The sequence below is a fragment of the Lasioglossum baleicum genome, chromosome 15 (genome assembly GCF_051020765.1).
Source record: "Lasioglossum baleicum chromosome 15, iyLasBale1, whole genome shotgun sequence".
NCBI classification, from domain to species: domain Eukaryota; kingdom Metazoa; phylum Arthropoda; class Insecta; order Hymenoptera; family Halictidae; genus Lasioglossum; species Lasioglossum baleicum.
This window is the reverse complement of record NC_134943.1, coordinates 2046045-2057282: the sequence shown is the minus strand read 5'-3', so window position 1 is coordinate 2057282 and position 11238 is coordinate 2046045. Positions and strand designations below refer to the sequence as shown.

General features: G+C 34.2%; 1 pseudogene; it reads right to left on the bottom strand.

Moving 5' to 3' along the window:
- Positions 1–5511: 5511 nt before the first annotated feature.
- LOC143216676 (5S ribosomal RNA) lies at positions 5512–5631 on the bottom strand (annotated as a pseudogene).
- Positions 5632–11238: the final 5607 nt, after the last annotated feature.

The window sequence follows — 11238 nt, the reverse complement described above, 5'->3', positions numbered from 1 at the left end:
TTTTGCTTCAGCTTGCGCAGGGTGTTCGTCTCTGCTTGACAACAAAACATGAGCTCCGATTACCTGCAATCAGAGAAAGTTTGTCCACGTTAATTGGTTGCTCATTATTACACTGAGGATCTTTGTGGAAAATAAACATCTTTAATTTAAAATGAACCAGGACAAATAGTAACTTATTCCCTTTCTTAACACAGTGGGTGGACAAATTATATTAGAGCCACTTGCACAAATTGACGTGTTAACAAAGGAACAATTGTTAAAATGTTAAAAATAAGTTTTCGTTTCAAATATCTTGATACTTTGGAATGAATAATTCCTATAAAGCTACAGAGTGGAACTCATTGAGCGAATTCAGATAAAAATTAAAAGGCGCACAAAATTTCTTTTCATATTTTTGTCTAAAATTCTTGGTCATTAATAATTTATAAATCGTTTTCAGATAATTCAATATGAATGTTGGAGTTTTGTACTATGAAAAAAGGTAGTTTACACTTCCAGGTAAAATTTTAGGTAAAAATATACATTCATTCGAAAGTTATGGGGTATACTGTTCTTAAAAATCTAATTTCAACATAAACGACTTCAAAGTTCGAAATCATGGCTCCCGCCGCTTTGCACAAACCGATAACTTTTACCTGTCTTGAGAGTGTTCATAAACTTTCAAGATCAACGTAGAAGTAGTTGATGCAAACAGTAAAATAAAACTTAAAACAATAAAAATTAAATGTGAAATATAATTCTGTGCTTTTCTTTATATATCCTAGAAATACTTTAGAATATATAGAATTTGTTACATAAGTCGACATACAAGATCTCTCAATGAATCGTGCTATAATCGGATTACCGGAAGAACTTAAAGTTGACAGGCACTGCTCAATTCGAGTGGTTGGCTGAACTTTTGTCCCTGTCATTTCATGCTAACTTATGTTTTACGCAGAGTTTGCGTGAGAAACAAATCGAACAGTTCGTATGAGAATAGAGACCGTGCATAAAAATGGAAATATTATATTTTCAATTATCGTAATATATGCAAATCATAGGTAATGGTTAGACCTCGGATCTTTGTATATTCGTGGTATTGCAAATTTTAAAATACAAGAAAAATTAACATTTTTATTTGTTATGAGAGGTTCGTGTTTTTTTCTTAAACAGAACATAAAAATAGGAATTTGCATAATGATCTGCAGTACAGGAATAGTTTAGTATATTTGTAGTACATTTTATATAAGGTTGCAGTCAGAATACAGAAATAAGGTTGCAGAAACTAGCAAGTAAGTAGAAGTGTCAAGCAATGGACAGACCTCATTGAATACCGCGCGTATTTCATGAATTTTCAATTTCAATTATGAATTAAAATATTTCAAAAGTTACAACATAACATTAATAGAAATGTTATAATGCTACTAGCTTACAATACGGTTATCAGTTCGCGTAAGCATGTAATGGTAATTCATGTTAATGTGTACCAATTTGTCATATTCAATAACACTGTACTTTATAGTTGCAACACATATTTCTATGTCTCTCACACACAATTAAACATGAATTTACAATCATCCAAGAAAGTAAATATCTATAATAATTTAATGTTAAATAATTTATTTAAACGATACTTTACAATGAATATTCTATACAATTATTAGCCAATGTTAGCAGAAGTCGGCGACCCCATTAATGGGGTTGATCCGACTTCCTGTAGATACTGACAAACGGTTCGATACCTACAGAATTATTAAAATCTCATATCCTCCGTAATATTACAAATGGATCACATTTATTATTAATTACACTCTTGATAATCCCGAACCATGAACACAAAAAATGTTCTGTTAATTTGTTATATCTTTTAAGAATTTACCACACAAAGAAAGCTTTTCTACGATGTTGAACAATATTGTCGAATAGAGGACTATCAGTCAGAATGATAATACGATAATACATCTTTCAGTAATGAGTAACAAAGAGTATAATTATTAGTGTAGAGTAGAGTAGAATAAGAGAAGAATAGAATTATTTTATAATTCCAAATGAAATGTTGGATGCAAACCAAATACTTGTAAAACTGTGAATCTCGAAATCAATAATCCTCACATAGAAAAGGGTTGCAAGAATTGTGTAACATTTCTTGCAGCGTCATAAATACTAAGAAATAGCTTACTCATTCGTTCAGTACAATATACGAATACACGTTGACACCCTGACACATTGGGATTCCCTTGAACACAATTTCTGTCTCGCGCATAAATTTAGTCATAAAGAAATTTTACTGTTCTTAAATTGCTTCAAACGTGTACTACTTTCACAACTTGCAACACTGACACTTCGTCTTCGACTGCGAGTTACAATTTTCATTATACGTGTTCAAGGACTTGATATACATGATAAGTCTTATAATTCCAAACGTTTTAATTTTTTTATCTTGTACTGACTATTTAGTACAAGATAAAAGTTCATGAATTTCTTTTCGAAAACCAGAGATTTATATGGTTTAGTTATAAAAATAACAAGATTTCTTTTATTTAGGTCGGGGAAGATTTTTATTATACATGACAAAGACTCGAATTAATTTAATAATTTTCTAGAAAAGTAATATAATTGCAAAACATACAATTTAAAATTGGACTAGGGCTAATGACTCCAGTAAACTCAAAATAAAATAGTCTTCATTAATTATAAATTAAATTTCAAATTGTATCGTTAAATTAATCATTTATGGTTAACGAAAGATTATAAATATCAGAAGATATTTATATAATTAATTACCAATTAGAATTAAAGTAATTATAAGTACCACAAGGTTTCGTTACTGAATTAGATATGTATTTCCATAAAAGTCAGTGATTTCAACACGCCCTCTGCGAATAACATGTTTCTAGAAACAGCATTAAACTTATTGATCGAATTTCCTGGAAAGGAGATCATATACTGTCACATACAAATTGCATTATTATCTTCATCCTTGACGAACCGGAAGAATAACACCTTTGGATCAAGGACTCAGCATTTGTGATCAGTCATGCTGTAATTTTACATTTTCCTAAGTTGATAACCACTAAATTTACACAATGTTCTTATGATTAAATATACATACACATTTAATTCTAGGCTTTTTGCACTTTATTTCCAGTAATGCGCAAAAGTCTTATTTTACCAACGATTGATTCTTGCAAAACTCACTTATCGATTATTGCAGAAACGTAAGTGACCATAACCGACTTCTGGTAAAGAATGTTGATAACTCCAATCATTTATACAGTACGTATACCGACGGAGGTAAGCCAGTGTACCGATTGCAGGTTAACATTTCTCCGAATAATTATTGCTTCACTAAGCCAACTTCTTTAAATGATTCTATAATTAATTTTTACATATTTTATTTTTCATGATCAATACACTTTTAGCAAAAATATAGGTATACATCGACAAAAATTTAAAATAAGATGAATCTGTTGACACAAATGCTAATATTTATACAAAAATAAAATAATTATTCTATACAAAATAATTTATTGTTTCATTGAAAGTCAATTGAAGCAGTTTCCATAAAGAGACCCACTTTTGGCAATTATAATGAAGCAACAAAAATCAATTAAAAATTAACTTTCAACCCTGCTACAAATACGATCAATTTTATTATAATATTCATGTTAACAAACTTCTATACGAGATATGAAACCTATGGCTCTACTGCTCCAGAAAATGCGATTCATCGCGAAAGAACAAAGTAGGTATAAATAAATAATAATAATATAACTTGCCACCAAACTCTTTTACCACCAAGTGAAAGATCGCGTTTAATTAATGAAACGAACAATTCGTAGAAAGTGAAATTGCCTTTTTATTGACGTATTTATAATTTCGAAGTAATTAATTCTTAGTGAGGACAAAATGACAGACCGTGCGCAAGCAGAGGATTATTAAATTCAACTGGATCAGGAAGGAATAGCTGAGTTGTTCTTCCTTTGTGCAAAGTGTACTGCCCCTGGCAGTCGTGTGTCTAGTCGAAGATTACTAATCCTCAACGATGGAAACCTTGCAAGGTCCCCTTGGAATCGAGCCATAAACCGAAGTCTCAAGAATCGATAGTCGCTAAAAATTGATACTGTTGTCTATCCCGTTACTCTCTTGCGTGGCTCGTTCATATTCATTACGCGGGACTAGAAACGTTCGAAAGTTGACATGTAATCACTTGAATTTCTCCCCAGAACGTGTAAAAGCAAATGTTTATCTACTCGAACTTTGTGTCAACTTATCACGATAATGAAATCAATCTCCAGTAAAGAAATATAAATAAATCTTGCAATTGTAAATGCAGACATTAAACGTTTTCATGATGATCTCAATAATTACAGATTGGAGAGGTAGCTTAAAAAATTTTCACGAAACTGAAAGTGATGTTCATATTAATTTTGGTGTAGCGTATAGCAGTGAATAAGTTAATTTTTCTTGTAATATTCTGCACGAGGGAAACGATATATTTTCAATAGCTTGTGAACGATCGGCGTAGGAAGCCCTCTAAGGTTAGCATGTCTGTATGTGTATACGAGTATATGTTTCACTAATTATTTTTAATTACGTTAACATAAATTGTAACAACAACCTGGCATTAATAATCGTTTTCCATTATATCTTCACGCAAGTTTGTAATCGCATGAGAGGAAGCAGGTCAAACAAGTAGAAGTGGTACGCAATAGACAGACTGTATTCAAAGCGCACCTACACGATGAATATTCACGCGACTACTCTTGGAAATACTGTTCAATTTTCAATTTTTATCAATAAAAAAATCTTTTCAATTTCAGTATGATATAGGTAATTGTAGACTAAACTAATTAATTTTTTAATACGTCTAATAGGTTAAAAATATGACAATAATTTTAAATTCTTATAATGCTTTCTTTTACTATATGTATTTTGTTCTTCCTCCTGATTCTTGTCGTAAACGCACAAAATCCGCAGACCAGTAATCGCATTCTGGAAGTAATAATAGCAATAGATATTTTTATAAAACGCTATGGGATTTAACGAAATGCTGATTCTACAAATAACTCGACGAAACGATTTCGCTGGCCGAGATATTTTTGAGTTCGTTTCGTCGCGAAAATATAATCGTCTGTGTGTCACACATCGCTTATGTATAGACGTTCTATGTGTCTGAGAATGTCTAGAAACACTATTAAACAAGTGCTAGAAAAGTGTTAATAACGTTTAACAATTAATGTTGTGTTTTGTTGTTTTTGTTCTAACTAGTTGTTCCCAGGACTTCTGCCGATAACACTGTTCAACAGACCAAAAAACGTTTTGATTCTCACTATGCGATTTTTATAGAGTTTTTCGTGCTGTTTCCGAATCTGTCCTTAATTTTTCTCCTACACGTACAGTTTTTGAGAACATTGAGTTTGAAAAAAAGACATATTTTTCAACTTTAAACTAATATTGTGATGTTATTATAAAAGATATTAAGGGCACCTTTGTTAAAGTTCGAATAGTGGGTAAAAATAAAAAAAGAGAGCCAAACAACACGCGGTGTTCCCAGGCGGTCACCCATCCAAGTACTGACCACGCTCAGCGCTGTTTAACTTCGATGATCGGACGAGAATCGGTTTATTGCAACGCGATATGGTCGTTGGACATTCTTATAGCATAACTAATTCGTAAAGTAGAGTTTCCTTGTTCTCCCGTTTACTTTACAATCAACCCTTGAACAAAATGCCGGTCAAACAAAATTTTCGGCATATTAAAATTGCTACATATACACTTAGAAAACATATACCGTAAGAAAACTGTCGTCCGTAAGTGTAAAATCTTTAATTCGCCGAACATGTGACCGACAGTGTGTTCAAAGGTTGATTGTAAAGTGAAAAGAAGAACAAGGAGACTCTACTTTACGAATTAGTTATACAATGAGAATTGCCAACGGCCATATCGCGTAGCAATGATGCTCTTCCGCTCGTCAAAGTTAAACAACGCCGTGCGTTGTCAGTACTTGGATGGGTGACCGCCTGGGAACACCGCGAGTTGTTGGCTATTTTTTTTGTTTCTACCCACTGTTAAAAATTTAAAAAAGGTGCCCTTGTTAGTATTACGCGACGAATTCCGTCGAATGACCGCGATAGTGGTAAGCGCCACTGGCGGCAACTCATGTCGGACGAAGATATGTATTTTGCTTTCTAGTTCGAAAAAACGTCGACGTTGCAAACTTAAAAGGGTGGTTTCTCAAGATAAAGGTCTGTTCTATCGCGTGGTATAGTTCGATTTTCCGTCAGATCCCTCTCTTTTTGAGATAAATTCAAAAATATCCTCAAAAAATGGTGCAAAAGTGGTGCCTCTCCGTCCTTAATGATTGTTTAAACCATCATACTGTATTAATATTGGATATCACTGTATTCGGGACAGTCTACAGAATCTTTTGCTGTAAAGAACAATTCAATATCTATTATAATAACATCACAATATTAGTTTAAAGTTGAAAAGTCTTTTTTTCAAACTCAAATTTCTCAAAAACTGTGCGTCTAGGAGAAAAATTAAGGGCAGATTCGGAGTCGACGCGAAAAAATATAAGTATCGCATAGTGGGAATCGAAACGTAAAAAGAAAGTTGAAATTTGTTGGACCGTGTAATCAATAAAAAAGGAGCTCAAAATAATTTAAATAGAGTAACAAATGTTTTATAAAAACTGTAACAGTCACAAGTAAAAATGTTTTTATATAATTTATAATATTACCAGAACAGAGTTGCTACTTATATCAGTGTATTATATCGATTGAGTACACTGTATTATTAACAAAAATTACAAATTCAATAGCATTTACATTCCAATATTCGATTAAATCTTAATGTCTTCACATTTTTGGTACGGACGATTTACAATTCAGTCGGACAGAGGAAAAAGTTACTTAATTCAGTCCTATCTTCGAGAAATGTACTATGTTTCTGCTATTGGGCTAGAATTCGAGGAATGGCGGAATGGTGGTCGGTTCCTCTTTATACGTATAACGATCGTATCGTTGCCAAAACTTTATCAACCGTTTCCAAGAAATCAATTTGCTTGCGGCAATGGCCCCATTAAACTTTTTACTTCAATTCAAGATCACATTGATGTGGAAACAAAATTTCCATTCATTTTTGTGTGTTACAGACAATTTACCAGCAACTTTTTTACATATTTCCACCTGCATAACAATATCAATTCAATTTCTAATTTCCTTGCAATCATTTGTTTACATTACTCACTTCATAGGTATCCATTTTTAACTTTCAGTATAGCATACTTATCTATTTTTTGGATGGTACGCCACTGTCAGCGCCTCAACTGACCTAACTTACTCGCATCGCTGTTGGCAAATTGTCATACTTCAGGGAGGCATTTCATCGTTACTAACTTGAAAACAAAGCGAAAACCTGCGTATTGTTAGGCCTCATTTTGCAGGCTTATATTTTCCCACGGAAAAAAACCAAAAACTAAAATTGATAATCTAACCAGTCACTAAGTAAAAGCTTGCTATGATCATCCTCGTGAGATCCTTTTACGTAAAAAGAAGAGTTTCGCTGTGAATAACTAGTATCATTCTGCAATCAAAGCTACTTAACTATGAATATTTTTTTGTTAATTTTTATGCTTTTATTTATTATAATAATAAACTTGTATTACATTGTAGAACAGTTTTAAAAACGTTTTCAAATATTTGATTACAAAACATCTACTAAACCAATCAATCTAGCTTCACAGAAAAACTCGTTTGGCCCAGTTTTAAAAGAGTTACTCTAACTTAAAGGGTGTGTGGACAATTACGTGAGTCACTGTAGTGATTAGCGACATACGCATCTGGGTTTCCGGATAAAGATACTGGTTTGAATCGGTTCGGTGGACAGTGCTAGACTAGGGGGGAGTTCCCATTCGCAAAATACCCTCCTACAAAAATAAAAAGAGGAAAACCTAGAATGCCGCTTAGTACATATATGTATAGGTGACCGTCTCTGGCTGCTGACGATATATAACTCCCTTCTAAAGAGGTTACATACTTTCAATAAAATAAAAAAATCGACGGTTCAAAAATGGTATATATTCTATTCGATTAATTAAGGTTTTATTCAGAAATTCGTAAAACTGCTTGATTTATAAAAAAGTAACTCGTCAACTACCAGAGAGTGTTCCTAGACACGATCTCACTCGTTCCTAAGGTCGCTTAATTGCGAAAGGAAGACAGATCCTTCCTCATATCTCAAGAGCGTTCGTAATGTAATGAATGAATCATAGAGTGAATCACCTGCTAATGAAAATTCAAATTGTTATATTTTCAATTAGACAGATCGTAGCTCACGATACGTTCATAATTGTCCGATGAATGTGCCTGAATCTATGCTCATCAAGTCTCACTGATTTATCGGTAAAACTTTGATAAAGATGAAATGAGAATTAAGAAAATTCTGATTTTGTGTTCATACCTAATACAAGTATGCTGTGCTTTTTCCCATTCTACTGGGTGAATCACTAGGTTAATGCTTAACATTTTACATTTAAAATAAATTTCCTTAATGATCAGTCTGAATACCAGTGACAAAAGGTGAAAGAATTTTTAAAAATACACTAGCATGTTTATCCATGTGTCAAAAATGTACAAATTAGAGAAGATCTACGGGTTAATAAAAAGAAAGAACAATAAGAAGGAACAACAGTGAACGAGTAAACCTGTTATGGCCCACTTAATGGTTGCACAGCGTGCGTTTGCAACTTCGAAGATCGCGTGATCCGCGATCATTTGTCGCCGACTCTCCCGCTCACTGAATAACAGTCAAGAAATCGCAATTTCATACTCGGTTGTGGATTCTTCCATAGAAAACCGGCAGTTAAAGGATTAAGAGGGCTCGTTTGAAAATACCGATACGATCTATGTAACCGTTACACGTGATCTATTCCCATCGGAAGAGCGTAACGAAACACTAATTCTACTTACGATGAAATGTTTATATCCGACGACGACGACGTTAATGATGGGGCGGCCGTTTCATACGTGAGCTGGTCATCACTGAAGACAACCTTGCTTGCGAACGGCGGCTAACTTTTCCGCTTAAAGAGGGTATAGAACGTGTGCCAGTGTGTGTTTGCATGGCATCCAAGAGAATTGGTGGAAAAGGTAAAGGTGACACGCCGCTATTCTTGGACCGTCGACTGGTAGTCCGGTACTTGTTTAAAGTGGTTGGATTTGACGGTGTTACAAACACACCCACACTGAACACGGATACGCTCCACGTCACGCATCCTCTTTCTCGCTCTAGCCTCTTCCCCTACACAGATAGCCCCTTCTTCTTCTCTTTGATTATCTACATTTAGATACTTCGCGTCACTCGATTCACGACACTTAAGAGTTGTCTACGCTAATTGCGCAGGTAACCTAAATTCCAACGGCAAGAGGGATTCCGAATTTTATCCGAGGATTATCGGGGCCACCAGCTATCGTGATATCCGGGCTGATTAATTGGTATCTTTATCGATTACGTTTTACATAGTATCGGCATCGATTTGCAAATTTCAGCGACGGAATCGTCTCAACCAGAGAGCGAAATAATTATGAAAATTTTCCGCTTGTAGTCTCACACGTAGAATATCACGATTTTGTATATACCTGACAAAAAAAGAAATGCATTTTATGCTTATTTAAAATTGTAACTGGACTGCGGATTTCATTTATATATTATATTTGATTTATTAAGATCATTCTGTACCGATGCTAACAATTCTTATTTTGAGGTTGAGGTTTCACAGTCTAATTATAACGGATAACACGATATTCAGAGAACTTGTGACTTTTATGGGATGATATTTATTTTCAAATTTTATGAGAGGATAGATTGCGTTTCATAAAATGAAATAGATACATGCATTTATGAAAACAGTGAAAATATTCCAAGGATTTAGCTCCTATATCTTGCGATGAATGCGGATCATTTTTTGCATAAAAATTTGCAATTATTTAAGAAATTTGAAGTCTATGTAAATTTTGTTATTTGCTAGTAAGAACAATTATTGTCTTAAAAATTTTGTATATTTACTAGTAAGAACATATACAAAATATTGAAGACAATAATTGCAGTACTGACATAAGGGTTAAAGTAGACTCGATGGCTCTTAAGTTCCCAAGCTAAATTGAATTAGCCGAGAAAAAGTGGCAAGGCACAATTAAGCGGGTTTAATTGAACCTCGAATTATCGTGACGATTCTTCCGATGAAGAGACTGTTACATTCCTTTCTTGTCGTTATTAATGATGTAACCATTTTTTTGTCACCAAACGACTGGCAATTCTACGTCTGGGACGCCGATCTGCTCCATTACCCGCCGCCGCCTGTCGTAAAATTACCGGTAAGACGATATGCCACATTGGCGATCCTACACTTCCAATCAGTTACGCCTCGACGTCGAAAGTCACAATGACAATTGACAAGGCGTGCCCAACGATCGTATGGACCGATGTAAGAGGACCGGTAACAGAAATGGGATGAAGAAGTGGGCCATTGCAAAAGTCTTGCCTATCTTTTAAGACAAAGACTTCAGATTTGACTGGATGGGTTCGAACACTTCGTGGGTACTCTGATACTTTCGAGTGGACGAGCTGTACTTCGTAATCGGTACTTTTCAGTACTATGAAACTTAGATCAAGTAGGCTTGAACCATGTACACAAAATGATCCATCTAACTGTAACAGGCCACATTATTTTCAGTTAAAGTTAGAAATGAAATTTAAGTTTGCAATGGATAGAATCTTTTGTTTCTTAATTTATACAAGAAACTAAACAGAATGTTCAATTTGTTGATCAATAAAACAAAATTATCTATTTCTTTACAAATTCTGTACTCATTTTTCACATACAACTCCGACAAAAATGATTTAAATATATCAAAATTAATTTCATATAATTCTTTTTCGATTGCTGCAACTGTACTGATGAAAAAAACTGTTAAAATATTACAGCTAGCAATAGCACGCGCAATATCTGCCAACCGGACGCGCGATTTTAACACCAATTTACTAACCAACGCAACGTTGATCACTATGAATATCGTTGTAAACACCGATTCGTGTGACGTGGTTACAGCATCCCATTTACACGAAAGTTTCGTCCTCGTCGAGGTTACGCGACGGCATTACGTTAACAAGATGAACTAATAGTATATCATTTTTTGCGTTCGTAGACCTTGCTTGTGTTGACGATTCGACCACAGGGCTCCGTCCACGTGAACG